The sequence below is a fragment of the Crocodylus porosus genome, unplaced genomic scaffold (genome assembly GCF_001723895.1).
Source record: "Crocodylus porosus isolate Cpor-Errol unplaced genomic scaffold, CroPor_comp1, whole genome shotgun sequence".
NCBI classification, from domain to species: domain Eukaryota; kingdom Metazoa; phylum Chordata; order Crocodylia; family Crocodylidae; genus Crocodylus; species Crocodylus porosus.
In genome coordinates this window covers 46,592,691-46,599,969 of record NW_017728909.1, presented here as the reverse complement: position 1 = coordinate 46,599,969, position 7,279 = coordinate 46,592,691, and the positions used below count along the sequence as shown (strand labels likewise).

General features: G+C 41.2%; 1 protein-coding gene across 1 annotated transcript in view; it reads right to left on the bottom strand.

The window, feature by feature from the left end:
- Positions 1 to 7,279, bottom strand: part of LHFPL2 (lipoma HMGIC fusion partner-like 2) — a 116,300-nt gene that overhangs the window by 108,644 nt on the left and 377 nt on the right. The window lies entirely within an intron of this gene.

The following is a 7,279-nucleotide window of genomic DNA, read 5'->3' as shown; positions in this document are numbered from 1 at the left end:
CCCTTTGGGCAGGGGGCTGGACTCGATGATCTCCCAAGGTCCCTTCCAGCCCTAATGTCTATGAAATCTATGAAATCTATGAACCAAAACAAAATATTTAAATGAATGATCAGCAAACTATAGTATAAAGCATTTCCATATACATAATACTCAATATACTGCCTATGGCCAACCATGATGGATGCTCATTTCCTTTCATAGGGAACATCTTTCACAGGGGTTTGCCTCAGTAGCATAACAAAGGGCATTTGAGTGGAGCACTAGCCCTGGTCAAACATTTAGAGGCGTGCCATAATGGCAGCTCCCTTGGAAAGTCCACACCACAGCATCAGCAGTAGCCTACCAGCATTGTTTTATCATCACAGCAGCTGGGTGCAGAGACATTGCATCACTGTAGCAACAACGGAGGGGTGGGCAGATTACACAACAGTAGTAACTGCCAGGGACTTTGAGACCTTGGGCTGGCTAAGGCTGACTCCCCCCATCCTCCAGTGCCCAGAAATTGTCCCTGCCTCACTTAGGAAGGGCTTTGCCCAGGGTGCATAACTTACTAGTTATGCCTCTAATTTGTCTTTATTATGTGAGAAACGATTTGATCAAATAAACTATTTTTAGATACAATTAAGTTTGATGGGGCAGCTGGCTGAATATATATAAAACAGGATTGAATTCTGCTTACAAAGAGACAATGGTACAGGACAAGATACAAGAGTGCCTGATAAATTCAGTAAGTCTTAATTTTAAACTCTGATAAGCTGAATGTACAATATAACAAGAACTTCTGGCATATGGTTTCTGTAATTTGTAATAAATATCTGTAACTTACAAGCTAAACTTTAAGGTTTCAAGATCTTAGAGAGAATTTGATTCTGTTAGTCGTTATTTTAAAAAAGATAAATAGAAATTGAATTTTGATCAGATAAACCTAGATTAAGTCTGTTCCTCTCTTCATTCCTAAGATAGTTTACTTCAGTTAAACAAAAGAGCACATAAGGATAAATCTAAAGTCCAAATCCAGCTTGACCTTCATATGGGTAAATGGCCAGTATATATGGCTAAGATGCCTAGCCAATGTTAATTTAGTTACACAATGAGATCCAATAAATTTTATCCTGGATTCCAAGAGCACAGTACACCATTCCTGATGAAGTTGTTTCATTCAGCAGCCAAGATGCAGCGGAAGAGGAACAACCCAGAGGGAGTAGGGCTCGGTGAAAATGCACTGCCCTGCAAGGGAAAAGATTTCTGGCTCATTCTCCTACACCAATTGCTGTCTACCTATTTTATCCAAAGATTATTAAATGAAAAAATGCAAAAACATCACTGGGGATAGAAACAAGGGGAAGAACACAGGTTAAATGCACAGAAATGGTGAAAGGGAAAGAGATGTCAAAGGGCTGCCAAGTGAAACCTAAAAAATGATGAGAGCTCCTGCATTTCAGGTCTACTATTACCATAGAATTGACAATGCTGTGTGCTCACTGAGATTCACTTACATTCACTTCATATAAGTGCACGGTCTTTTTTTCAGTCTCAAGGCTATATACTTAAATAGTATATAATGCACTAAGACATTTAAGAAAATCATAGGCTATTTTCAATTGCTAACATCTTGCCAACCAATTATCAATTACCCTCTCAATCTTAGATTTCCGTAGATGTCAGATATATCACAATCTACTGTTACCAAATATTACTTTGATTACAAGGCCTTTTTGGCAATAAACTGGGCTCTAGCTTTTTCAAACAAAATAAACAAATAAAAGAGAGCAGTAGTGTAATGGGGGCTCGCCTGCCATTGGCCCGCCCACCTTTTTCTGGGCCAACTGCTCGCCTCCTTATCTGCCAGGACTTGTTGTTTCCTAATTGGTTCTAATAAGGCAGGAGGCTGCCCATTCTTGTCCCGATGCCAGGGGGTGCTAGCTGCAGCTCTTTTCCTCCCCTACACCTCAGCCCAAGCCTCACAGATGGCATCCAGGTGACATACTGTTCCCAGCCTACAGCCAGACCTAGTTTAGCCCTCGTTGTCAGGCCTCAAACACACACACATTCATACTGCCCTCCTCTCACTAGGGCCACTCATACTCCACCCCTGTCTCACAGGGTCTCTTTCATGCATTAACAACTTGTACTCCCTTGCTTTCAGAGCGGGCCCTTTTGGCAGTAGGCTTTACCTAGCGCATCCCTTGGGTGGCAGATGTACTGTCTTTCAGGTCTCTTCCAAAACCCTCACCAGGGTAGTGGCCAGCCAGTTACCTGACCGTGGCCAAGCTTGCCCTGGCCCTCCTGGGGCAACCCTATAGACACTCACACACACATACTGGGTTCCTAGCCGTCTGGTTTCCCCCTCACTGGGGCTCTACATCTCCACCCCCTCACTGAGGCCATGGGTCTTCCCTCCCTGGTGGGGGTTTAGGTGGCCGTAGCTGTGCTTGGCCCCCTAACACCCACAGTGTTGTCGGGGCTAGGGGTTAAGGCACCCCAACCTGCCTTCCAATGGGGTGGTAACTGGCCTGGTATTTCCTGGGGGCTCGCACACCACTAGGAGCCCCACCAGGACACCCATCCCTGGGAGGGTGCAGTTTTAGTCATACCCAGGAGCCTCCAAACCATCCCCTTAAACTCCTGCCCTTACCTCCAAGATGTTTTGTACAGCCTTTCAGCCAGGCGATGTTTCTGCCTGGCCTACCAGCACTGAACTGTTCCATTTATATAGATGGCCAGAGTTTTAAAATGGCCACTGTAATCAAGCACCTGCTGGCAGTTTGGCTTATCCCTTAAAGTGACAGGCACCAACAGTGCCCTGCCACAAGTAGGGACACATAAAAGAGAGCAGTAGGGACATTCTTTATTGACAAAGGAACATAAGTGAAGTCCTTTCACTGTTAGGAATGTTAACATGGGACATAGATGGTTCAGAGAAATACAATTTTGCTTTCAATTTTTGTTCAGCACATTAGTAAAGCGGCTTGGTAATCTACTTTAATATCTAATAGAAAAATGCCTGTTTTACATACAAAAATGTCCCATCATAAATGGTACTAATTAGAACCTTTTCTGGCATGGTTTGACTAAAACAGCACAACAATGAATGATTCCTGTGGTTTATATATCCTGTAAACAGAGGTGTTCAGTGCTTGCAATCTACAGCTGCTAACGACAACTACATTCACAAAAACTAGACCAGATTGCTGTAATTCTATAATCATGGTGCTCTATTTATGGCAAGAGAATTTTTAATTGGGCCCTTTACTAGTTAGCATTTACCAGTTTGTTGACTATGAAAAGCTATGAACAGGAACAAAAATATAGGAGAGTACACATTAGAGAAATGAGAAAGGGGGATAATGCTAAGCATTAAGGAGAAAAAATCTGCGATAGATGTTATCAACAGCTTTCTCTTAAAGGCCCATCCACAGATATTAACATATACAACTAAGTGCAAGCTATCACCTTACCACAGTAATACCACAGTAGGCTAGGTTAAAATAAGTCACCGAGAAGCTAGTAAAGTGAGTCTCCAAAATCTTTAGTCCTAAAAGGCAATTTCAGATCTCTGCATGTAGTTCAGAAAAGATATTATCTTTGTTTCTCTTAAGCATCAATTCCAGATTTGTTTAATTTCCTTATTTTTCCTCTCATTTGAACTACAAAAAATGCAATTTGTAAGTATAAATTACAAAAATAAGGCAAACAAACAGACAAGCCTTCTCTTTGTTTTCAAGTTCTCTTATCAGCTATTCATGTTACAATTTTGCCAAATTACAAGATGGACAATTCAGCATATTTAAATCTGACCCCACAAGTGAACCTTCAATAGAAATTATAATTGACCAGTTCAACACATGAGCCTCAAAACTTTGGACTTGGGCCAAAACCTAATAATATTGCTCAGAATGCATGTCACTATGTGACTAAGGCTTTGTATTTACTCTACAACTTGTGCACCAGAGCTACTATATAGGATACTTCCTGGAAATAATGCTGTGTAGTTAGGAATTTCCTAATTTTAGTTTGGTTTTCAGAAATCAGAGCTCTGAAAAGTTCAGAGATAGAAAGTGTCAAAGAACATTTCCTGTATGGATACTCCTTATTGCTCCCATTTCAACTTCTCCATGGCTCAGATAAGACAATTGGAAGTACTTATATTTTTTCACATAGACTAATAGGTATTGCATTTAGAGTAGAGCAGGGCAAATACTATTCACAAGCATTCAATCATATTCTGAACAGCTGTTGACTTTTAATGTGGTTCATATCCCTCACTATTTAGATGAACAACATTTTACCCACCACGAGCATTTAGAATATTGTACAAACAAGTTTCAGTCATATCAGGAAGTAGAAACAATACCAGCAAACCATAATATACAGCAACAAAGTGCAAGATAATAGTTCAAAGAACTCAGAGGCTGACATTTCTCCATATACCGTTCAAACAATTAAACTAAAGCTATTTCCAGGAAATCGGGACAATCTGAGTGACTATTTAAATTACATGAGAAGAAACAGCTTCATTGAAGTGGAGTATGTGCTGAGGTCAAAGTGGAGTATGTGCAGCAGGACCACATAGGAGTCTCATGCTCCTGACATCACCCCAGTTAATGAAAACAGACTCGTTGACCACTCGTTAATCCTGTGTGAGGGCACATTTGAACAGTAATGGTTTAACTAAAAATTTTTGCACTGTCTTATTTTGAAGAGAAGCACTTTCACTCTTCCTTGTCTCACCATTTTGAAAGGGTCAGTCTGAACCCAAAGCTAGCCTCATTGCTCCCACACAAACAGACCTATCTATTCTGCACATCATGAGTGAAACTCTAGCTCCCCACAACTAAATGGGAGAACTCAACTGACTTACATGGAGCCAGTATTTCACCTCTAATGCCTCAGACTTCTCTAACTACTTTCCCTTGAACATGTCAGAAAAGAACAAATTCAACCACAGCTGCCCCCAGCCCCACTAAAAGGCCAAGGAGAGGCAGGAAGCCCCACAGCATCCTGCAAGGATCATTGCTCCCGTCCATTGTCAAAAGGGCTCACTACTGGCTGAAACTGTTGCATGTGTTGTAGTCCCAGGGTGGTCAACCTGCAGCATGTGTTTCACAAGTGGTACAAGTGGCCTCTGTGTGTGGCATGTGGCAGATTAGAAAAGGGACATTTCTTTGGCTTTTTTGACAAACTTTAAAAATGGATTCTCCTTTAAAGTGAAAAACCATGGGAAACTGTGGGTCTTCCCTTGCAGAGTACCCTCACTGGCTGCTTGGGACCTGCCCTGTCCCACACACTGGGGGTTGGAGGCAAGGGGCAGTGGGTCAGGAGCAAGGGGCACTGGGTTGGGACTGGCCATCAATGTTTACAAATGGGGCGTGGTACAAAAAAGGTTAAGAAACATTAGGTTAGGGAACACAGCACAGGAACCAGAAAGGAGAGCAGCTGATCTGGCAGGGAAAGGGGACTGCAGTGGCACTGGGGGAGGTGCAGGACTAATTCATGACATGCCTGCCAAAGACATTGGCTCCCACTGTTGTAGTCAAAGCCTTCATGATGCAGGGGGGAGAGGAAGAGGGGCATAGCCCCTTGGACAAAGAGCCTTTAAACAGAATATTTGACAAAAATCTTAATGCTCTTTAAAGAATATTCAGATTATCATAGAAATTCTTTATGGAGTTCCACAAGTTGCATATACAAACACCTTAGTAAGGGTTGAAGTATTGGTTTCATCTCTCCCTAACTGTAAATAAAAGGACCAAATTCAATTATTGTGTCATTTCAGATTCAAAAGATCACATTATAGTTTTCTAAGAAATAAAGCAAAATTGAAGTAATCAGATAAAAAGGAAATAGTGGTACTGAGGAAAAGGGGGCCCTTCATCTCACAATAAAATTTTGTTATGCTTACATTTAACTAAATAAGAATCTCACTCATTAGTTTTCTTTCTCTGGTTTTCCAACCCATGGAGAATCTCCCACAACTCGCAGAACTGGAAGTCACGGCAACTGTCATCTCTCATCCAGCCTGCTCTTCCGACAAGGGCTTACAAGCCCATGAAGTGGTATTTCTTTGATGTTAGACAGAGGAAAGGGAAATGAGTTAGCCACTGTTTGGTAGGAGTTAAAATTGTACTGCAGATGGAGAAAGAGCCAACTCCTGAGAGAGAGGGAATTCAAACAGCCACTAAGAAGTACGTTAACTGTGGTTTTGTTCACCACAAAGGACCTATTCTCTGGCTTTTTAATTTTTGCCATTCTAGGCTTACTCTGGAGCCAGTTTGTTTAACCGCTGCTATAAGACCATCCTCTTCATTTTCAGAAAATTATGGTCTGTTCTGGTAATACAATAAATAAAAACCTCTGGGTTTTATTGGCTCTTTGTCATCAGCTTTGCAAAGCTGATAAACAGTCCTGTTTCAAAGCTGTGGCAACACACTTCAGTTCTTTGCAGGAAGTCCTGTCTGTACTCTGAAATACATTTGTCTGGGTATTTCATCAAATTAAGTTCTGTAAGAATGGCAAATAAATTTGTTACAACAACATTATGAGCTCTTCATGAGAGTTTATTTCTCTAGATTTCTATTCCTCTTTTTCACTGCCCAAAACTTTTCCTGTTACTACAGGATATTCCTCTATTGAAAGAAACAAATATGCAAACACACACCTTATACACTTGATTTATCCAGACAGAAAACATGGATGGATCCAAGAATTTTTTCCTTTCATTTTTTTGAGATAATTACCAAAGTAACTCAAAAGAAAGAGAAAATAAAATTTTATTGTTGGATTTTACTATTTTTCTTATACAATGATTTCTTGAAGGCTGAACTGGAATCCAGTAGATCAGGTCTCAAAGACTATGTTATAGATATACCACAAGGCCATCCTCAACTGAGTGAAGCTGGCAAGTTGATGGGAATGAAAGAGTTAATTCTACAATATAATACATGGAGTTGATCCTCCACCCCATCCTGCCACAAACACGCACGCTTCTCTACCATAAAGACATGGACAGGCTGGATAATTCAACATGAAGGGCCAGTTCCTAGTCTAAGTATTCAGAATTTAAGTGTAATCCACATTACCTGGATCTTTGAAAATCTATTGATGCATCTTCTTTTCTAATGAACCTTGTCCCTAAAAGGAAGCTACAAAAGGTGGAGAGGAGGAAAGGACCCACCCCCATTGTACTCTGATGGAGAGATGGGGTCATCACCAAGAAGGACTATGTTACAGTCGCCCGAGGATGTAGGGGGGCAGTCAGGAGGGCCAAGGCAGAGATGGA